The sequence below is a fragment of the Ctenopharyngodon idella genome, chromosome 3 (assembly GCF_019924925.1).
Source record: "Ctenopharyngodon idella isolate HZGC_01 chromosome 3, HZGC01, whole genome shotgun sequence".
Lineage (NCBI taxonomy): Eukaryota > Metazoa > Chordata > Actinopteri > Cypriniformes > Xenocyprididae > Ctenopharyngodon > Ctenopharyngodon idella.
In genome coordinates, this window is record NC_067222.1 from 21,603,251 (window position 1) to 21,628,125 (window position 24,875).

The 24,875-nt window shown below is 38.0% G+C and overlaps 1 protein-coding gene across 2 annotated transcripts in view; it reads right to left on the reverse strand.

Moving 5' to 3' along the window:
* pvalb6 (parvalbumin 6) overlaps positions 1 to 17,038 on the reverse strand; it is a 43,349-nt gene extending 26,311 nt beyond the window's left edge. Inside the window, exon 1 of one of the 2 annotated variants that reach the window (XM_051886474.1) lies at positions 16,779 to 17,038. The gene's annotated coding sequence lies outside the window, so the exon portion shown is untranslated. Of the gene's footprint in view, positions 1 to 4,973; positions 5,046 to 16,778 lie in introns of those variants that run through there. The other variant, XM_051886475.1, reaches the window with a different exon arrangement.
* Positions 17,039 to 24,875: the final 7,837 nt, after the last annotated feature.

The window sequence follows — 24,875 nt, forward strand, 5'->3', positions numbered from 1 at the left end:
AACACAGAACCCACAGGGAAAAAAACTCTTTCTCATTTATTTCTCAAAGACATCAGTGAGATTAAATGGAGATCAAATTGAAATTTCAGCTTAAGTTTCTTGCTTCTCAGAATTTTTACTGAAAAAAAGTCTTCTCTAGAGTTTTATTAGAAATCTCAACACAGTCTCCTATAGGAAGTTTGTAATTAAAAGTCAGAGATCTCAATATAAACTCAAACATTTCTCATCAAATTCTTCCAAGGCTATATGATCGGAGTTACCATATCCACATTAATTGGTCAACATTTGTCTTATATTTTTTTCCCAAAAATTCTTAGGAGACACAGATGAGACAATTTGATACTTAAATGAATCTCCTGAGCTATAAAAGAGAAATCTATAGCAGTACAACTACAGTTAATATTACTAATAAATAAAGGGATTGTTCACCCAAAAATGAAAAACTTGTCATCATTTACTCACCCTCCTGTCGTTCCAAACCCTAAGACTTTCGTTCATCTTCAAAACACAAATGAAGATATTTTTTAATGAAATCTGAGAGATTTCTGTCCCTCCATTGACAGTCCACACAACTACCACTTTGTCGCTTCAAAAAGATCATAAAGAGATCGTAAAAATAATCCATATGAATTGAGTGGTTTAGTCCAAATTTTCCGAAGAGACTCGCTTTATATGATGAACAGATTTAATTTAGGCTTCTATTCACATATAAACATTGATCAGTAAACATAAACAGAAGCTCAACCGTACTTGCTTGACGCGCAAGAACAAACCTCATTGGTTCTTGCGGAAGCTCAAACGTGCTGCAAAACACAAGAGAATGAACCTCATTGGTTCTCGCACGTCAAGCAAACATGCTTGAGCTTCTGTTTACCACAACTGATGTGTGAGTTGATGAATGTTTATATGTGAATAAAAGCCTAAATTAAATTTGTTCATCATATAAAGCAATCGTGCCTCTTCAGAAAATTTGGACTAAAACACTCAATTCCTATGGATTAGTTTTACGATCTCTTTATGAACTTTTTGAAGCGACAAACTGGTAGTTGCATAGACTGTCAATGGAGGGACAGAAGTCTTTCAGATTTCATTTAAAATATCTTCATTTTTGTTTTGAAGATGAACGAAAGTCTTATGGGTTTGGAATGACATGAGGGTGAGTAAATGATGACTTTTTTGGGGGTTGAACTAACCCTTTAAGTTTGAAAGAGATACTACATTAGATTTTATTATAAATATATTTAAATCATTAATTATAACATTTTTATTTACATAATATAATATAATTATATAAATACTTTTACAGTGGTAACAAGAACTGTAGGAATAATGCAGAAATGTACATTTTTGCAATGGTTACGACATATGCTACTCATAATCACATTCATAATAGAAAGAAAGCAATAAACAACAAAATTAACAAATTTAATTACAAACTACAAGGAAGTCAAGAGGAACATGCAAACATAAATTTGCCGTTAATATGTTTGTACCAGCTGCTGTGGCCATCTGAATGTGAGCTAATCACTTTTGTACAGCTGTAATATCAGTCCAAAGATGCAGCGTGATTAAATGGTGGAGAAAATGATCTTCAATTTACAGCATGACTCCCGTGCAGATGTTTAATGATGATTTGATTGAAGTGACTCTTGAAAACAGGCTCTGGTTGTTGGCTGACAGTTTGTGACAAATGTCAGTTCCTTGCAAAACTGATTCTGGGTTTGCTGCCAAAGTTATTATGGGATTCTTCAGAGTTTTGGCTCTACAGAGAATAGTGCTTTTTGAAACATCAGGTTCATTTACATTTTTACATAATGGGCTTATGTGTCCACTTTTATCTATTGACTTTGACACTTTGGTATTTTATTGAGAACAGGAGCGACTTCTGAGGTTATTTAGTTATCTGTGCTGACAAATACACTCAGCCCTTTTAATTACAGCAATAACAGTAAATAATTGGCAATTAAGAACATATCTTGGCCGCAGAAGAATTTACCAATGCTTTCTGGTCATTAAGAGGGGGATTTGTGTTTCTTTCAGCACTTGAGATCAATAAATGTACACGCATAACTCTCATTGTTAAAAGCATGATTGAAGTATTGGCTTTGACTGCAGCTCATAATTGCTGCCAACAACCAATGACTGTTAGAACCAGGGTCAAAAGTAAACTTATGAAATAAAAAAAATAATAATAAAAAAACATAATTTTGTATGGTAATAGGATCATTTAGTTGTTTTTTCCTAATTTAAATGGAAGAACGTTGAGGTTCAAACAATAATAAACCCCACTGACTTTCACTATACAAACAAAAACAGAGATCAGAAAGATTATTTGTGTTCAACAGAAGAAAGTCACACAGGTTTGGAACAACATGAGAGTGAATAAATGACAACATTTTCATTTTTGGGTGAATTTTTCCTTTACTGCCACACCAATTTGTGAACTTCATCTCACAGCCGTTTTAGTCCTCATGGTGAAGTTGTGTCACTTCACCACAATGAACCGAACAAACTGATTCAGAACTGGACCCATCTACACCACAACAGGACTGAACTGGTTTAAAGGGAAAGCTATCATTCAACCATCCCACTTTTGAACCAGATGTGACTTGTTTGTACAACAAATCATTCATTGAGACATCTGATTAACTTCAAACTAATTTCCAATGCTAATTCACCCTTTTAGTGCGATCTTAAACTGCACTGCTATTAATTTTTTCATTCACACACTTTTCACCTCCATTCACATTCATTCAATCCTTTTCTCCAGTCCTCTATTCTTCCTCTAACACCTTGTTTCTCCGCAACCCAGCAGGCAGCTTGCTCGCTCTCTCTTTTCCCCTTTATTTCCATTCTTGTCATGTCCACAGCTTATAGCGTGAAAAAAGAGGACCAACATGAAATTAGTATTCTCCTCATGCCTGGTGCAATGTGTGTGTAAGAGTGTAAGTGTGGGTGTGTGTGTGCAGCGTGCTAGAGGGTATTGTTGTTGCTGTTTAAGAATCCTTGAAAATAGAATTAGTTGAAGAGTCCCTCTGCAGTCAGCAAATCTTCAGTGTAAGACACACACATCAACATGAACACAGAACAATTCAGCAGTAATGAAGTCAACATGTTAAAATTAGTTAAAAAGACAGGTAATTATTAGCCTGAGATGAAATCTGCAGACGTTTCAGTACTGATTTTGAGAGAAATGGGATGGTTCATCTAAAAAATTTCTGAAAAAAAATGTCATTCCAAACCTGAACACAGAGTTAAATCAGCTCTGCTCAGATTACATATGGTCCCTCTCTATATAGTGTTAAAGTAACACTGAAGCAGAGTTAAAGTTAATGAGATAATTAAGTGATTAATTAAGTTATGATTGAGCATTAGTAATGAACACCTGCTGTTAACAAGCAGAATCACTGAAGAGAAACACAATAACTACAAATGACTTCCAGCCACAGCCTTAGATGAAATCAACTGAAGATAAAAGACATTAAATCTCTCAAGATCTGAATAAACAACTCCACAAAAAGTATATTATCTCATTAACTTTAACTCTGCTTCAGTGTTATTTTAATATTAATATAATATAATATCATATTTGTAGAGAGGGACCATATGTTCTCTGAGCAGAGTTGATTTAACTCTGGGGATTTTGCTGTGCAAAAGGTGAAATTCTAAAGTGTTCTATTTTCCATGCAAATATAATAAATATGGACTTAAGTTAAATAAGTCAAGCTTCAAAAACCATGCAAATGCATCATAAAAGTCAACCATTCAACTTGTGCTTGATGTTCCAAGTCCTCTGAAGTCATATGACAGCATTGTGTGATGAACACAGCAAAATTATTTTTGTTATTCACTGATAATCTTCCCCTTCAGTGAGCCGCTACCTATTGAGAGTTGAAATTGAGAATTGATTCAATATTGTGAACAAATCATTCAGACAGGTTTTGTGAACCTGATTCTAAACAAAATAATGATTCATTCACAAATCGGACGTAACTGTAACTAGATTGTTGAGTCAGTGAGTTGAAATTGAGAACCGCTGCTGTCGGATTTGTGAACAAATCATTCAGACAGGTTTTCTGAATCAACCGGATCATAGAAAGATGTGACTCAAAAGAATGCTTTTTCTTCTTCACAAAATGGACTGTGACTGGATCACTGAGTTGAGAACCGAATCAGTCCTATTTGCAAACAAATCATTCAGACAGGTTTTGTGAATCAAGTGGTTCACTGAAAAGACTCAGACTCAAAGAATGAATAATTCACAAACCAGACATTGCTGTGACTAGATCGAGTCAGTGAGTTGAAATTGAGAAACGATTTGTGAATGAATCACTCTGACAGGTTTTGTAAATCAAAAAGATTTGACCCTAAAGAATGAAACAAACATTGCTACTTCTCTCAAGAACACATCAAATAAATCTATCATATGACTTTAGAGGACTTCAAATATAGCTCAGAAGTACACTTTTACGATACTTTCAATAAACAATATGTAATCAATCATAGTATTTTATAAATGGCAGGCACTCCGAGAGTGTCCTGCAAAGTGTTGGTCTAGTCATTAGAAGATAAACACCTGTGCATATACACAGTGTGCATGTATTTAACCATGACAGATTCATTGTCTCCGGCATGTCTACAGCTAAGACGGACATGGAGAGACAGACAGAGAGGTCCTGTATCAGTATCAAGGGCAGTAGAGCACTCTGCTTCTTAAAGCAGTTCAGATATTGCGACATTAATCTACACAAACACACACGCTCATACAGTTACTTTACACTCTAGTGACCAGCCTGAGCCCGAGGCAAAAACAGTGCGCTAAGTGCTTCATAGAGAACAGCAAAATGAAAGAGAGAGAAAGGTCTTACATCTCATGGTCGTACAGGACATAAATGAAAGTATTAAGCTATATATGCAGCTACACACACACACAAAAAGAGAGAGAGAGTAATACTGTAATAATGGCCTCTTACTGTAATTGTCCAGAGCCCTGTGGATATTAAAGCACTGCTCGGCCTAATTAAGTCACTTCATTCCGCGCCGTGACCATTACTATCTCCTGGGCTATACCAGAATTCACTGGCTTCAAGCAGTACCAGTGTTAAAGTACATGTTTGTGCCTTGTCTGTTTTGCAGGGGGCAAAATGACCTTCAGAACTGCGGTGCACCCTTAGGATTGGTTGGTTTGATTGGTCTGGCCCAAATGATGATGATTCTGATTGGTTCTTGGTTTCTAAATGTGGCGCTAAGAGCACTGAAGTCATTATTTGCTTGTATGTGATAGAATATAGCCATATTGTGATTAATATCAGATTATTCTTAAACATGTGCTCCAAATATTCAGATTAGCGGTCATAAATATTAATTACCCAACAGATTCTTAAAGGAACAGTTCACCCAAAAATATCTTCTTTCGTGTTACACAGAAAAAAGAAAGTCACACAGATTTGGAAGAACGTGAGGGGGAGTAAATGATGGCAGGATTTAGATTTTTGGGTGAACTATCCTTTTAAACATGGATTTGATTAGGCTAGAAAAGAACCAAATTCATTTGTCCCTTGGTGTATGTGAATCATTGCCATTGGTTCACTGAGAGTGGAAAGGGTCAGACTACAGGATAATAAGGCTAATTATATCTCGGAGGACAAATCAAAACTAATCTTGATTCAGCGGGGGACCGAATCACAGTTAGTACAGACTCTGAGGCAGTATCCTTAACCTCGGGAACTCTATCAGACAAAAGGACTTTCTACTCCCCACAGGGCAAAGACATGAAATCCTACTGGCCGTCAGATTGAAGTTGCGAGTTCATATCGACTTCTATTATTTTGCCCTTTAGGTGTGAGTGTCTCTTGAGATCAGGCGGATTTCTGAGATGACAAAGCAAAGATACTGTAACAGAAAACCGCTATTCAGTGAAAAGCAAAGGAACGCACTCTACCTCTCCTTTTCTGCTGACTGAATGAACAATTGACCTCTGCAAAAAAGACAGAACGAGAATGAGCATGCATATGTGCTGCATATATTCAGCAAGGACATATTAAATTCAAAAGACAGTAAAAGACAGTAAAATATTTCTATTTCAAATAAATGCTGTTCTGTTTGAACTTTCTGTTCATCAAAGAATCCTGGAAAATGTATCACCGTTTGCAGCTCAACTGTTTTTAACATTGATAATAATAAGAAATGATGACGCTGAAAATTCAGCTTTGCCATCACAGGATTAAATATATACATTTATATACAGCTTAGCTGCTTTTAAAGCTACATGTGGAAATTTAGGGCATATTACAGCGTGTATTTAATATCATCCAGAAAGCTAAAGAAAGAACAGTGAGAGTAACAGGATAAGACTGAGTGAGTCAGTTTTAGACTGCTCTCCCAGTGGACCTCCGCCACAGTGCTGACCTCATTTAGGAGGTCAGGGATTGGTTAATTGAAGGTGTAACTCCTGGTGTGACACAGTGACCTTAGCGTCAATCTAAAGTTAGACTTTTCCCCTGGCGAACCACAAGCCAAGGTAAAAAACACTCACCTTAAAACGGTACAAAGGGCTTAGAATAGATCAGTCACACACATTCGGCTCAGCTTTGACAAGATACCAAAGTCTGCAATAATAAGAGATTTCAGAAAACAAAAACACCATAGAAGTATAATATAAGTGAGTCTTCTGAGGGCATATGAGAGATTTGTGTAAGATTGTACCTGTACAAATGTACAGGTATAAGGGTAAAAGACACAGCATAAGTTCAGACATTGGCACAGATGTATAAATTATTGCAGGTGAGTCAGTCTTCTCTCTATGTGTTCTTGTTGAACGCAGAACTCCTACAGAGAACATTCACGCACTGCCACACCAAATAAAACTACTCATTAAAAGAAAACCTCTCATGTTTATCGGTTCAGAAAATGCCAGATACTGTGTGTGTGTGATAATGTGTGTCTGTCCATTAGCATGCGGCGCAATTCTGAGTGGATAATTAGCAGGTGTTTTGCATTATGGATAAAATCCAAATGAGATAAACACACAAACACATGCATACGAAAGGCTTGGCATCAAACACACACATATTCATTTCAAACACTCCTGACACCCACACAATGTCACTTACAAGGACACAAACAAGATAGTGGGATTTGTTTCTTGATAATAGCGACAAATCCACCACATCCACCAGAAGAAATGTGATCAGAAGTATAACTCTCTGACTAATTTTAAATTGTGATTTGGCTGCCACTAAAACGGGTCATACCATTGCAATTACCTGAGCATTTGAAAACCTCTCTCATTCAAGAATGTACATTTATTGTATGGACGGAGCAAGAAGAACATATGTAACAGTATAAAATGCATATTTCATTTGAAACCTTGCCACCTTTGGTTTGCTGTTGATGCTATTAAACTGAATGTACAAGGCAAACTGTCTGCTTAAATAACAACAATGACTTAAATAACAACACTGAAATAAGAATGGGCTTTTTATCTTTCAATCAGTCAAGGCCCGTTCACACAAAGAACGATAACGATAAAAAAAAAAAATGCTCTAAATATAAGAGCCCATCCACACGTAGACGAGTTTATATGTACGTAAAAATTTTGTATCGCATCGCCGTTTAGTCTAGACGGATCCGGCATTTGGGAGCCTGAAACCTCTATTTTTTTCTTAAACCAGGTCCCAGAGTAGATAAATCTGAAAACAACACCCTTGCGTTTTCGTGTGTACAGCCAATCCGTATATTTTGTAAAATGATGATGTCATCACCCCATGCCTCGACTCAAGTCAGACACCGCTACGTCACGAAACAGCAACAACAACAACAATAGCAGACTACATGCTTGTGTTTGTGCCGCAGAAGCTACTGAGCCTATTAGCTTTACTAAAGTAAAGCTTTATTTCTAAGCTCCCCAAATAACACGATATTTAGCCCCTGGAAAGCAAATTATACCAGAGGAACCCTGCCAAAACCATGTAATTTACCCCTCAGAACGCAATTTTTATGGGGACCCCCGCTGAAACGTGATAGACCCTTTTCACATTTCCGGGTTTCTCAGAAGCGGAAGTCGTCATAGTTGGGTAAAATTCTATAGCAGTGAATGAGAGAATACATTAAATATATTTTTTTGTGTTTCCATTTGCTCAAATAGCAAAAGAAAATCTCCACAGTAGTGTTTTCACAACTTTCAAAAAGAGGAAAAAAAATAGAGAGCGACTGATAATGGCAGTCAGAAGAGAGAAAGATGTCATTTTTACTGTCACTCATATGCTGTATTAGAAACACCCTCACAGCAGCGTTAACTAGGTTTTTGTAATTTGATGCAAAGGTAATATAATACTAAGTATAGTGTTATAAATGTACGTTTTTTAAAAAATGAAAATATAAAAAACTTTGCAGGATTTATGATATTGATGACCGTTAAAACGCTTCATTACAGTCTGTGAAATGGGCCTATTGGGCTAGTTTTGAGTAGCAACTGACCCTTCGCCGGGAGTTTGATTGACAAGCGATCTAACCAATCATAACGCCGAATCCACTATTTTGTCCGACAAAGCAGTCAGGAGTTAGAAGATTAACCTCGGTGGACTTGAACTTGCAAAATGGTGTGTACTGACGTCTTTCCGTGTTTGAAACAACATTCCTTCTCATGTTCATTTATGTTTATTTGATGCTATAAATTAACTAGTAGGAAGAGATGATCGGTTCACGAGCCGTTTGAGCTGAAGCGCTGAAGTTACTAAGGGGGGCGGGTCTTTGCGAAGGGTCAATTGGGCGGGTTTTGTTGTGAAAGTCTGGCAACCCTTTTTGAGATCACTTTCAGGACGATTTTTTTTTCTCGGCTGTTGAACAATAAAAAACTGACAGCCAATTAGAATCCGTTCTAATTTAAGGGCTCGCGCAGGATACTTCAAAGAAAATGAATATATGGAAAACAATCGGTCATACCCTCGGAATAATTGGTGAGAAGTATTAACGATGAGATCATTATGCCAGGCTAGCAAACATTGTAACATAAAATTACCTCAGGTATCCAGCGCTAGTTTCAACAACGTTGTCTTGCTTCCTTTGATGTTGCAGTGAAAGACTAGGTATTGTTTTTAATATGTGCACTATTGACTTCGTCAGCTAAATTCACTGTTAGTGCACTAGCTATTCACTCGAAACATAGCATGCTGAGGACATCTGCTGGTTAAAGCCGTGTAAATGCAACAAGAACAGCAAAATGTTGTACATACTTTAAAACCGCAGCGTGAGCTTAGAAAAAAAAAGACCATTATCGTTCGTCGGTGTGGACGCGAATATAGTTGTCGTTATAGTTATTGTTCTTGGTGTGAACGGTCCTTTTATGCTTTGCGTCCGTTAGTATATAAACATAGCGTCTGTCGTGTTTTCTTTCTGAATTGTTACTGAACAGTAGAAAAGTGAAAATGGTTGCATTTTATTTAAAGTGAAAACAAGATAACCGTCATATCATGGAGAGGAGTGCTATAAATAAAATAAATTATAAAATGTTCATTGCAGAATAATCGGCATAACTGTGAGCCAGAGAAAAAGAACAAAGAGAGATTCATCCATCCATCCATCCATCCAGTGTATTACCCCCCAACCAGGATATCTGCCAGCCTACCCTTCTACAACTGCCAAGAATCGGGCCTGACTGCAGTGGTCCGCTGTAGCACTAAGAGTGGAGGCAGTTATCAGACCGTTTGACCTTGAATGAGCGTGTGATCAGGCGTAAATGGTTAAAGGGAATTTAAACCTGAATTTGTGGAAAATCTAGGGGCTTTGACAGCTCAAATATTGAGTTATGACTCAAGACCAGTCTCCTGCTTTGTGATTGTGACTGGAAGCAGAAAGCTGTGACGGTCTTCTTTAGGTGCAGCCGTTCAATACATGTGGCTGAAAATATGGTTCATATATACAGATGCATACATGCAGTGACTAATATTAATGGAGTTATTTGACCTTTCTTCCATGAAACACAAAAATGAACATTTAAAGTACATGAATTCCTTTTTATTTCTAAAAAAGAGCATTTATATAAAATAGAATATTTTTTTAACAAAGTAAAACTCTTTACTGTCACTCTAGATGAAATACAAAAAAATTAACCATGGTTTTATTATAGTAAAACTTGCAGAATTATCACTGATCATTTTCGCCTTTTGAAGACTGGAAATATAGTGTCATATGGACAACTTTTATGATGGTACTTCTGTCACTATATGCAAGAAAATCTGGCCAAAATTGTCCAAAAATCACCTTTTTTTGTTCTATGGAGAAAAAGGTTTGGAATGACATGTTTCCATTATCCCATGATTTACTGACCCTCAAGCTATCCTAGGTGTATATGACTATCTTTTTTCAGACAAACACAACTGGAGATATATTTAAAAAATATCCTTAGTCCTCCAAGGTTTATAATGGTTGTGAATGGGCGGCCACATTTATAAAAAAAAAAAAAAAAGCATCCATCCATAATCAAAGTAATCCATACGGCTCCAGGGGGGTTAATAAAGGTCTTTGAAGCGAAGGGTTGTGTTTTTGTAAGAAAAATATCCATATTTAAAACTTTAATTCAGATAACTAGCTTCCAGGGGACAACCGTACGCATACTACGCAAGTCGACTTAAGCCAAATGCGTAATCCTCTAACGCGATGTATGACGCAGGATGTAGGAGTATCGTAAGCTTAGACACCTCTCGCAGTTCAAACAAATAGGGCTCCTCTTCTCTTATCGAAATCCTCAGACATTTCTCTTTAAAATTTCTCGTTTTAGACTTATAATTCGTGACCAGTGTTTAGTATTGCTCTCTCCTCTGCACCTCTGTGTTCGTTGTTGCCTCATTGCGTCGGGTCAAAGGTTGCTCTTCCGCCCAAGTCGACTTGCGCAGAATGCGTACGATCGTCTGCCGGAAGCTAGTTATTTGAATTGTTGTAAATATGGATATTTTTCTTACAAAAACACATCCCTTTGCCTCAAAAGGCCTTTATTAACCCACTGGAGACGAATGGATTACTTTGATTATGGATGGACGCATTTTTTTGTTTGTTTGTTTTAAAACATGGCCCCCCATTCACAACCATTATAAACCTTGGAGGACTAAGGATATTTTTTAAATATATCTCTGATTGTGTTCGTCTGAAAGAAGATAGTCATATACACCTAGGTTGGCTTGAGAGTGAATAAATCATGAAATAATTTTAATTTTTGGGTGAACTATCCCTTGAATGGGTGTAAACAACGGCATACCTTCACCATATCCTCTACATCACAATTCACTTCAGCTTTAATTAGTATGCATACGTAGTTCTGATGAGACATCGGCCGTAATTGCTTTGATCGCTTTACGTCAAGCCACTAATGTGGGGCTGAAATAACGCAGACCTCACAAAGTCTTGAATCAATTAATCTATCATTTCAAGACTGTCACAACAGTACTGCGCATTAATTAATTAATCTCCAGAAAGCCTCACTGAGTGATGTGTGTGTGTGAAAGAGAGAGAGAAAGATAGACAGAAACAGATCGCAAGAGATAGGTGGCTGTTGAGTTTCATCTAAAAGCTGCCCACGTAGGAAAGAAATTCAAACATACACACATCGTCCCACACACACCAACATTGCATTCTCTGTCTGCCAATACTCAATTAGTGTCAGCTGTCCAATCTCGACCGCTCTCACATTCACACGCAATTGCACACACACGCACACAAATTCAATGATGTCTATCTGTTCATCCAAAACTGTATGAACAAACACAAACACAGTTAATTGCCCATAACTACAAAAAAGACACAGTGGGTCAGACAAACATCACATAAACAAAAGAATAAGCAGAAAGTGTGTAATTTTTTCTTTTAACCTCCTATATTGGCAAATGTTAAATATTCTTCTTAAATCTTGCCCTGAGTTTTTCCAGCAATCCATGTTTTCACTGTTATATGGTAGGGAATGCTGTTTCAGATCTTCTGAAATAGTACAACATCTCCGGATCCAAAAGCAAGCGAAGATCTTCGTAAATCAGGGCTGCATTTAAGTCAAATTTTTATGCCCTTCCCTTGCTAACTCCCCTCCGTCTCGTTCGCTCGAATGTACATTACGTTGAACGAGTGCCCACTACTGGAGGAACCCTTGCAATGTGTTCAAATGGAACGCCCTGAGCCCTTGATCACTTGGAATTTGCAATGGAGCTGATTTATTATTTACGTGTTGCATCGTGGTCTATAGATCTGCCTGAAGTGTACATATTAAATAGACTCGCTTTCTCTGTCAAAATCGAGAGGTTGAGGGTTTGTCCAAATAAACTTTCCTCTTCCACTTGACAAAGTCATATTCACAAAACATCTTAGGCTAAAAGTAGCTCCTAACTTGCCGATTTAGGAGAAACTCTTAAAAATAATGGGCGTGTCAGTCCTAAATTTAGGACTCCCAAATTTTTGCTCTAAGATTATTTCACAAATCATTTTAGCGCTAAAACTAGCTCCTAAGTCTCTGAAAAGTTAGTAGTAGTCAGGAGGACTCCTAAAGCCCGGGATACATTGCACAATTTTAGCAATCCTATAAGATCATTACTTTATCACACTGTGCGACATGGATCTATTAAACTTGGACATGCATGTAGACTGTACGATAATGACACCTGTTGACTCGTAGGCTACGATGCAAGTTTCTACAGAAGAATAAAACATCAGCATGCGCTAGTGGTAAACAAAACACCATGCTGAATCACACTTTGGCAGTTGTAGTTTTTATGTGCGCTAGGGAAAAAAGGAAGCGGCGAAAGAAGAAGGGAAAAGAGCTTGAGGTAAGCAGTTTTAAATTTTAGCGACGTGTCGCATTGATTTCATGTCGCATTTTTATTGGCTGGTGAGTAGACGTAGATAGTAGCAGCAAACACACTGTGCGATGATCATGCTTAATTTCTGACACAGTCAGAAAATGATCGTAGGCTATCTTTGGTCGCAAGACCGGGAAAACTGTCTCACTGTACGGCATAGGACCACCGATTAAGAGCCACGATCACTGAAATCACCACGATTGTTTCACGATGGCAATCTTTCAGGGACAGCCAAAAATCGTGCAGTGTATCCCGGTCTTTAGTCACTAAGACCAAATCACAAACTATCCTAAAATGATTGTTGCTGGCAATCTGCCTCAGCAATCCGCCTAAAGACACTGAACACCATTGAGGCAATAGTTGATAGAGCCTTGGATGCTAAGCCTTTTTATCATAAATGCAATTAATATTTTGATTTATAGATTTTAATCTGCGATGAGATAACATGAAGGTTCATTTATGTACAGGCAATATGCAATGAATGATGGAGAATAAAACATTGCGGTCAATTTAAAAATAATATCCTATTGTCAGCGCCGATAGCCTTGTGGGCAGCTCACGTGACCTGAGTTCAGGTTCCGGCTCGTGGACTTTTTCCGATCCCGTCCCCCCTTTCTCTCTTCTACTTCGCTTCCTGTCTACTAACTGTCCCATCATAATAAAAAGGCACACCAAACACCAAAAATAAATCTTTGACCATAAATAAGTAAAAAAGAAAATGATGTCCTGTACCTGTGGCAGTTGTTTTCACGAGTTCACACTTACAGGTGACCAAATAGAGTACAAGATTAAAATAAGCATGTTTGGTGTGCTGTCAGAGGGGAGGCTCAGCGTTCGGAATTTAGCCCAAACCTAGAGTACTCCCCCGTATCCTGGGAATAGAAACAAGGCCAAGAGTGAGGAGTCAGGGTGGCGAAGGGATGCAGAAAACGGTTAAGGTAACTAGGTGAGTCGGCTGTGTATATATGCCTCCTCTCGAGCTGATTAAATAGATAATTTGAATGTGCTCCTCCCAAACTTTGTTTATAAAACATCATTTGTTGCTTGAATTCTGCAATATCTTGAGATACAGACATGTAAGAGGCTGAAGACATGTAGGAGGCTGACAATTAGCTGAACATATACTTGTTTAATTAGTGACACTTTGCCTACATTTTAAAATCTTTATTTGAATATGGCAACATGTTCTATGATTAAATCACTGACAGAGTCCCCTCCCTTATCAGCCAATCACTGTGGTCATACAGTAGTTAATAAGTTGACATCATCCAAAGCAACAAGGTCAACCCCGCCCTTTCTCTTAGCTTAAGATTTCTCCCCATTCCTTCGTAAAAGCTGGTCTCAGCAGCTTTGTGAATAGGTTTTAAGAGAAAACCCATACTTAAGAACTTTTACTACTATTTAGGAGAATTCTTAGTGGTAAGATAAAATGTTTTGTGAATATGGCCCCAGATCCGGATGAAGGTTTTGACAAAAATGCAACATACATATATTAATACAACAAAATATTCTGGCAGCCATTAAAGTTTTGTGAATTTGATCAAAAACGCTGGAGCTGCCAATTTCAGAGGGAAAATTGTTTCTAGACCATTTTATTTTTCAGTGTATAAGCAAGTAATTTACACATTTATTCCACCAGAAAGTGCAAAAGTGCACTGGTTCTTTCAACATCGCTTAACCAATGGTTTATCTTTAGGGCAGGACTATCAGTTTGGCAGACCAATGGCAGACAAGGGGAGTGTCTCAAAACTTGTTTCAACACAATCATTGGTTCTGTCAACCGGTGTGTACCAGCAGTCTTACAATGGCTGCAGTATGTCCACAAAGATGTAGGGCGTCTTAAGGCGCTTTTCCACTGCGTGGTGCGACTCGGCTCAGCTTGGCACTGCACGGCTCAGCTCACTTTGCTTTTCCACTGCAGTGGGTGGGATTATAGACTGATTATAGATGTGCTATCAAATACTGCGGTGGCTGTTGCTGACTATTTAAATCTAGCGGGTTTGGTGTCTTGTGCCACAAATCTAATGACGCTGGTAGAGTCTCTGCCTGTCTCTGTGGATGCTACTATTCTCTCTGACCAATCAGTGATCTGCAGTGTTTACTCATCACATTTTAGTATCGGTACAGCATGCTTGGAACCTCAACCAAGGTGGTACTATTTAAGCGAGCCATACCGAGCCGTTTTTGGAAAAGCCTCAAAAAATGAGCCGTACTGAGCCATGCCATGCAGTGGAAAAGCGCCATTATCTGTCATTTCAGGTTTCAGAAGGACTTTGTGGGCTCCAGAACAGATTATTCTTTGTCAGTCTATGTGGCATTATGTCATCAAAGTGTGGACTCGCAGGTAGACCGCTCCTTTGGGACAGAATTATTACATTTGGTGCCGCTATTGGTGTAGAAATTACACACTTCACCTTTAAATCAGGAAAACAGTAAACCACACCAGAAAACTACAGGGGGAAAAAAAAAGACCACTTCAAGAAAACCTCAGGTGGATGGTTAATCTGGTCAAAAGAGTTAAATGGCCAAAAATGTGCAAGAGACTGTGCGTGTGTGACTGATTTGGTTCATTAACCAGAGCAGGCAGCCTGCAGGAGTAATGCATCTTTCTCTCTCTCTCTTTCACACACACACACACACACACACACACACTTTGTGCCATCACTGCAGAATGGATGTAATCTTTTTGCTATGCTATCCTTTCAGCTCACACGCTAACACCATTCCAGCAGTCCCCACACACCCTGACAGCAAGCATCAGAGAGTATTTGAACCCAAAGACACGTTACTGCACCAGGACTGGAGCAGCACTAATGCAGCCAAGCTCTTCTCCTCATCCTCTGGCACTCTTGTGAATCTCTCCCTCTCTTTCTGTGCTACTTCAACCTCCAGATTGTGCGACTGCAACATCTGGACTATAAGAAAAGGCGTAAAAAGGTTTAGATTTATTGAAGTTAGCTCAATATAAAACAATAGATGTCAATGGAAAGTCTTGTGCATGCAAATGTTAACTTAGTATGAGAGGGTAGAAAAAGAGATTAAAGAGATGCACAATTAGAAAAGTGACTGAAGTAAATAAATTAATGCAGACAATATAATTATTCCAGAAATATTATTTGGCACATTATCATTTATCTCGGTATATATATATATATATATATATATATATATATATATAGTAGAATAGGCTTTATAGAGTTTATGAATGAAATCAATATATACGCATTAAGAGAAACACACTGAATAGAAACAACACTCCAACATCAGAGATAGACAGACAGACTGAGAGAAAGACAGATGGATAGATAAAATGGGCAGAACAACAGACAGACAAAATGACAGAAAGACAGAGATGGATAGATAAAATTAGACAGAAAAAGAGTCAGAATGACAGAACAATAGATAGATAGATAGATAAAATGTTCTGCCACATTGCCTTCATCATTGTGTTGAGGTTTAAATCGCTTTTTAATGAACGATTCATCAAGTTCATCTGTATGTGTCTTCCTAAATCTCTCTGCCAGTCTTTTCTCATTTTACAGTCCCATTTTCTGTAGATGTGATCTATTACATTTTCAGTAATGCTGTACAAGCTCTCTCTTTCCCTCCATCACACACACACACTCAGTGCGGAGGGCTGACAGAGCTCAGCTGTGGTTTGTGAATGGGATATTACATGAAGATGATGTTGCAGCCACTCTGACTTTGATAGGAGATGACCACCTCTCCCTCTCTTTCTGCATCCTCTAACCAATTTAATCTTCCTCATACTTGATAATTTACCCATTTCTTATCATTGTACTTTCTGTATCACTTCCTTTAAAGCTGTCTGTGGTACTTGTTCTCCTTTCTGACTCCAGCCCATCAAACAGTTCCTTGTTTTATCATTTTTAGTCATTCCATAACTTTCCTGTGTGGTAGTGTAGCATGCCGGAGTCTTACCTGCTGTAGAGTGAGCTGGAGTCCCGGGTTCAGCTGGAGGTTCAGGTCTGCAGAGGAACGAGACCGGCAACGCACAGACAGATAGCAAACCAAACTGGAGCTTGAGCACACCAAAAAGAGAGAGAGAGGGAGACAGACAGAGAGGGAAAAAGAGAGAGACAGAGCAGGACAGAGAGACAGAACACTGACTAGTTGGAGGTGAGATGAAGGGGAGAGAGAGAGTGTAAGAGGAAGATAAACGGACAGAGAAAGAGAAAGTGAGTGAGGGAGAGAGAGACAGAGAGAAGAGGAGGGGCTTAAGTCGGATAGGAGGGACTGTGTGATGCCGTAAGAAAAGCAGTGAGAATCAGTGAATGAATGAATGACTGAATCAATGAATGAATGACCGAATGAACAAATGACCAAATAAATGACCAGAAATTAGCAAATGAATGAATAAATAAATTACCCAATGAATGAATGAATGAATAAATGAATAAACAAGCAAATGAACAAATTACCTAATAAATGACCTGAACAAACAAATTACCTAATGACCAAATTAAGGAATGAACAAAATCCCTAATAAATGAAGGAGTGAATGAGCAAATGACTAATACATCACCCAAATAAACAAATGATCTAATGACCAAATGGATGAATTCATGAACAAATTACCTATTACATGAATGAATGAATGAATGAATGAATGAACAAACAAGCAAATGGCTGAATAAATGACTCGAATAAACAAATGACCTGACTAAATGAATTAACGAATTAAAGAACAAGCAAATGAATGAACCAATGAATGAATGAAATGACAGAATGAACAAATACCCAAATAAATGACTAAATGACTGAATGAATTAAAGGGATAGTTAACCCAAAGATTAAAATTGTCATAATTTACTCACCCTCAGGTTTTTCCAAACCTGTATGAATTTCTTTCTTCTGCTGAACACCAAAGAAGTAATGAAAGCAAACAAATAAAATGACTGAAAACTGAACAAACAAACAAATAGATTTTAACAAATAAATTAACACAGGATATGATTAGCTCAGTCTAAAAAAAAAAAAAAAAATGAAGTTATGGAAAGTCACTTAAAGGGTCAGTTAACCCAAAAATTAAAATTCTGTCATACTCACCCTGTCACCAAGTCAAACCTGTTTTGATATTTTAAAAGATATTTTGAAAAATGTCAAAATGAACAAATGTTTTTTTTTTTTGTTTTTTTTTTTTCCCATTCATACAAGTCAATGCGATCCAAGATGTATGAACCCCTACATTATTTTTGGAAGAACTATAAACTTTTCAACTTTTTCTCCTGATCAAAAGACCGTAGCAACATTGAATATGTCTCTTACAGTGTTTCGAAAGAGATCTCAACAATGTCTCAAAATGTGCTTCTCGTTTATCAAGTTCCAAAGTCAAAGATTTAAACATGAACTCAAATTCTTTCAAGACTAAATTATCTATTCTAAACTGTCCACATTCATTTTATATTCTTTGTGTCTAATCGTATGTCTCCTAAGTAATATTAGGAGGAAAAGTTTGTACTTAAATGAGAACAACTGAAAATTAAATATTCTGAGAAATGAAAGAACAATGCAGAAGCCCCTGAGCAAACCCTGAGGAAAATTATGTTTTGAGGTAAAGATGAAACAAGGATTAATAAACTGGAACATGCACAAAAAGACAAAAAGCTACTGAGTGGGGAAGAATGACTAGCAAATGCGAGGGATAAACTCCCAGGGGGGGTACAGAGAATGGCATGAGTCCAAATTATAATGGAATGACCTAAAGGCACATACACAATTATTTTTTGGAGAAAAAACAGCATGAACAAGAGGTTGAATGTGTGAGATAGTGCCTAAGACACAACAGAAATAAGTGTAATTTGTCTTCAAGCATGTAGGCTATATGCAGCATCAGAAAAACCCAGTTGCCTGCTGCCCCATCGCAGTCCAGCAAACGTGCTCCAATGATCCATATATCGCTCCATCTGGTCATATCATTTTGTGTGCCACAGCACCTCTGGCTTTTCTCTCATTCTTCACTCAAAGTGGCAGCGGCATCTGTGTTAAATGCAACCCAAAAATGAAAATTCTGTCATCATTTACCATGTGTTCCAAACATGGTAAATGATGTTTTACATAGCTCTTTTCTCTGTCAGGTTCCAAAATAACAAAAAAAGCATCTTAAAGTACCATAAAAATAGTCCATATGACTCGTGCACTGTGTCTTCTGAAGACATATAATACCTTTGTGTGAGGAACAGGCTAGAATATACACCGATCAGGCATAACATTATGACCACTGACAGGTGAAGTGAATAACACTGATTATCTCTTCATCACGGCACCTGTTAGTGGGTGGGATATATTAGGCAGCAAGTGAACATTTTGTCCTCAAAACTGATGTGTTAGACACAGGAAAAATGGGCAAACGTAAGGATTTGAGCAAGTTTGACAAGGACCAAACTGTGATTGATGACTGGGTCAGAGCATCTCCAAAACTGCAGCTCTTGTGGGGTGTTCCCGGTCTGCAGTAGGCAGTATTTATCAAAAGTGGTCCAAGGAAGGAGCAGTGGTGAACCGGCGTCAGGGTCATGGGCGGCCAAGGTTCATTAATGCACGTGGGGAGCGAAGGCTGGCCCGTGTGGTCCGATCCAACAGACGAGCTGTAGCTCAAATTGCTCAATAAGTTAATGCTGGTTCTGATAGAAAGGTGTCAGAATACACAGTGCATCACAGTTTGTTGCGTATGGGGCTGCATAGCCGCAGACCAGTCAGGGTGCCCATGCTGACCCCTGTCCACCGCCGAAAGCACCAACAGTGGGCACGTGAGCATGAGAACTGAACCACAGAGCAATGGAAGAAGGTGGCCTGGTCTGATGAATCACGTTTTTTTTTTTTACATCATGTGGATGGCCGGGTATGTGTGCATCGCTTACCTGGGGAACACATGGCACCAGGATGCACTATGGGAAGAAGGCAAGCCGGCGGAGGCAGTGTGATGCTTTGGGCAATGTTCTGCTGGGAAACCTTGGGTCCTGCCATCCATGTGGATGTTACTTTGACACGTACCACCTACCTAAGCATTGATGCAGACCATGTACACCCTTTCATGGAAACGTTATTTCCTGGTGGCTGTGGCCTCTTTCAGCAGGATAATGCGCCCTGCCACAAAGCAAAAATGCTTCAGGAATGATTTGAGGAGCACAAGGAGTTTGAGGTGTTGGCCTCCAAATTCGCTCAATCCAATCGAGCATCTGTGGGATGTGCTGAACAAACAAGACCAAACCATGGAGGCCCCACCTCTCACAGGACTTACAGGATCTGCTGCTAACATCTTGGTGCCAGATACCACAGCACACCTTCAGGGGTCTAGAGGAGTCCATGCCTCGACGGGTCAGGGCTGTTTTGGCAGCAAAAGGGGGACCAACACAATATTAGGAAGGTGGTCATAATGTTATACCCGATCAGTGTATTTTGTTTAATTTAAAGTCGCAATGAAACTGAAATAGTAACAGATTCCTTCTGTATTGTGATGTACATGAATTATCAAAAAAGGAAAAAAAACTTTATTCTATGCTTAAGTTGTTAACTGGATGAAGGCAGATCTGAATGCGAGTATGCAGTCAATTACAAGAAATGGGTTTGTGTTAACGTATATGAAATGACTGGAAAAGTCCAGCATATGTCACCATAGAGAAATCAAGATATTTTGATTACAAATTATGAGATTAAAACAAAATGTAAAGATATGCATGGATGAATTGTTCACAATAAGATAAATAACATGCATTTATTTCCATTTTATGCCGACTTTAATATAATTTACACTCCAGTATCATTAACTTAGTCTGTCACAATTGGGTAACAACCAATACTGTTTGGTATCACTGAAGTCAATCCTGATACAATGCATCTCAATGAATTACAGTGACTTTTATGTTTATTCCCTGAATAAAAAAAAGTATCATTTCCCAAACATAATTGTGTATCCAAAACAATCTGAATGTGTGTGAATGGTGGAAGGGAAAACTTTCAGCAAATATTGATATTTCGGTTGGTACTTGACTTCAGAAGACTTCAGAAGACAACCACGTCTTTTTCTGTAACATGATCGTGAAGTGAGTGACATAATAAGTGACTTTGATTGCCAAGTACCTCAACCAATCACAGGCAACATCTGCTTGTTTTCTTCAGCATTTTAGGGCATGCATACTTGAGTGTAGTGATTTGCGCTGGGTTACGGGGTTTCTTTCTTGTGTTTATTAAAGAGAGCTTTTAGGCTAACGGCCAACACAGCTCCCAGATCAGCTAAACGCTAATGATGTTCAATATCACATCAAGCAACATGCTGTTTTGCAATCAACCTTCAAGCGAGGCACTAAAACAAGCCACATTACAGAATTACTCAAGCCATAGTTAAAGTTTACCTCAGCTGTTTGGTAATTCACAGACTGATTCACTGTTTGCACAATTTACACAAACTGGTTTGGCTATTAGTATGCAAGCATATATTACTCAGATGACAGGAAACAAACTCATCTAAAAACTTAATCTGGTGTAAAGAGTTTCAAATGTATAGTGTGAGTGATGCATGTTAACCCCTTTTCTTCATGTGAATGATCCAGCGTACACAGGAGAGTGTTAACAGATTTACCAGAATAACCTATTAAAGCCCGCTTTCTCCTTTGCTCAGTTTGCTTTGTGATCCATAAGGGAATTCGTTCATTTAATGTGCATTAAGCTGATCCCTAAATCCATTTAGACATGGAATAAAAGACCAAATTATAATTCTCATCTCTTATCCCTGTTCTTCACAAAAGACTTTAGCAGAATCTCAAGCAAACCACCACTAGGGGCAGTTCAAAGCCTTCAACGCACACCATGATCACGCATCAGGAGAGAAATTGCAGTCATTCAGGGAACGATTATCAGGTCACAATGTAGATAATGTCTGCAACAATCTCAGCTCATTTCAGTTGAGTTTTAAGCACAGTATGTTGCAAATATTTTGAAATATTCCCTCTGATGTAATGATTAATAATTAAAAGGACAACGCTGTCCTGAGAAAACCTTGTACCTACAAATCATGAGACAAATGCAGTGCTCTGTTAATCTGTGAGAATATTAAGTCAATATTTTATGAACAAACCCCTTAAGTATTAAGCATCAGGGCTTAAATCGTAACTCTTTGGAGTCTACTCTTTTGAGTTGAATCAGTGAGCAAATACAGGCAAGTCTGTGGTACTTGTTCTCTCACTCACTCTCTCTCTCTCTCTCTCTTTCTTTCTTTCTTTCTTTCTTTTTTTTTTTGTCTCCAGCCCATCCAATAGCTTTTACTTGGATGGTAGTGAAGCATGCCAAAGTCTTACATGCTGTAGAGTGAGCTGAAGTCCTGGGTTCAGCTGGAGGTTCAGGTCTGAAGAGGAACAAGATAGCAAACTGAACTCATGAAAACCCAAAACAGCACATAATTGTGGCAATCAGTATTGCACCTACAACAACACAGAAATGTTACAGAGATTCAGAACTAATCGTGTATGTACATTATAATATCGCTCTATTGTAATTTTAAGGTCTTCAACCAGCTCAATGGGATGAGTATCAAAGTATAGAGAGGATGCAGTATCCTGTGGACATCCCATGGGAATTGTAGTCCATTTAAGCCTGCTGAAGAGTCAATTGTGCAGCTCTAGCATGAAGGACAAAGGCTGCATAATTCCCTCTGGATCACACACACACTAATGCTCTCAGCGCAACTTTACAGTCCGTGGCTTAAAGGGATAGTTCACCCAAAAATGTAAATTCTGTCATTAATTACTCACCCTCACGTCGTTCCAAACCCTTAAGACTTTTGTTCATCTTCGTAACACAAATTAAGATCTTTTTGATGAAATGAGAGATTTCTGTCCCTCCATTGACAGCTATGCAACTGACACTTTGTTGCTTCCAAAAGTTCATAAAGAGATCGTAAAACTAATCCATATGAATCCATATGAAAAACTCAATCGTTTTATATGATGAACAAATTTAATTTAGGCTTTTATTCACATATAAACATTCATCAACTCACACATCGTAGTAAATGTAAGCTCAAGCATGTTTGCTTGACGTGCAAGAACAAATGAGGTTCATTCTCGTGTGTTACGGAGCTTCTGGAAGAGGTTTGTTCTCGCGCATCAAGAAGGTTTGGCTGAGCTTCTATTTATGTTCGCTAATCAATGTTTATATGTGAATAAAAGCCTAAATTCAATCTGTTTATCACATAAAGGGTTGTGTCTCTTCAGAACATTTGGACTAAACCAGTCCATTCATATGGATTAGTTTTACTAACTCTTTATGAACTTTTTGAACTATCAAAGTGGTAGTTGCGTACCCATGGAGGGTCAGACATCTCTCAGATTTCATCACAAAGATCTTGATTTGTATTCCGAAGAACAGAATTCTTACGGGTGTGGAACGACATGAGGGTGAGTAATTTTTGGTTGAACTAACACTGTAAGCTTCTGAAGAACAGGAAAGGACACACTGCAACACAACATTAGACCACATTAGACCACTATCAGCATTAATCGCTCTAAAAAATGGCTCTTGAACCTCTTGTAAGTGCTACATATGACTACAGGAAAGTTTTAAGACACACAAACCTTACACAAAACAAATTCCCAACTTTTCGGGTAAGAAAAAAAGTCCCATAAAACACTGTTTCCCTGTCCTGAATGAGAAAACGTCTCTCCTTATCAGGAAAATTTGCTAATACTATAAAAAATAAGTTTCCAGATCATCTGCCTCAGCTTGGTTTGAATTAAAAAATAAAGAAGGAAATCTATGTCCACAGGAAGTAGACTCATGTCTGAAAGAAACAAGTATTACATCATATAGAAATTGCAACTTCTAAGGAACTTGTTATAACCAAGACATTGGGAAACTTTGTGTGTGCGTGTGTGTGTGTATTCACTTGCATTTATAACTTCTGTTAAACAATAAGAGAAAGAAACACACACTTTTACACAAAACACCTTCATTGTGTAATCTGCTGTTAAATTATGAATGGATATGTCAACATAAGAACTCTAGGTGGCACTATAGGGGCAAACCTTCATTCAGTAATTGCATTTGATCAGTTTTAAGTTACTTATCACTAAGGTGCACAAGAACGTCTACAATAGAAAAAATATAGAAAACACACAACAACAAAAAAAATCACTCCAAAAGCAATTCCTGTAAAGCACCTAACTTGAAGTGAAAGTAGTTCTTGGCCACAAAACCTTCCTACCTGTTCATGAGTCACCGTCTGCTTTTAAAGTACAATGACTTGAAATAAACTATATGAAAACCAAACTCAAGGTTTAACTGTGGAAAAACAGGTCCTGAAAAAAATTAAAAATGAGGAAGTTCTAACCTTCTTGTGGCTTCTTGAGTTTGAGAAGTTTGGTTTACAAGACTCGAGAACGCAAAACTTTGTTTGAGAGATTCACATGCATGGATGAAAAGGGTTACTCAAAGGACAGAATTTTACAGAGTGACTTTGGAAAAAAAGGAATGAAAGGCCAGAGACATTTATACTCAAGAGCATGTGACTTTCAAACATTTTCTTCTGGACTGAGTCACAGCTTCAAATGTCCTCCTCTGACGTATAGAGTCAGCAGCTAAATGACTAACAAGGTTTATAAAAACCTGCATGGCAAGACCTTGTGAAGGAAAGACAATGACTTTCTTAATATACTGCAATGTTATTGAACTCACATAAAGGCAAACATTTGCATCTTACACGTGCTCTAAGAAAAATAAGCATAAAGAAATATTGAACATTTTATCTGTCAAAACACACACACACAGAAGCATTGAAAGCATAAAGGTGTGAAATTCAACTGAGTCGAACTAACATCAAATTAGAAATAGGGGAATCCAGATATCAGTCATGCATGAATATGCAAACTTTCACACACACGATTCTGAGAAGATAAAACTACTCTGTAAATGAATACAATCCCTCACAAAACAGGAAAGCACTGAATAAAAAACCCAGATAGATGCACACGACCAGCCTCCTGTGGCTAATGCTAACATTAAGCTAATGTGCAGCTAACCATTCAAATC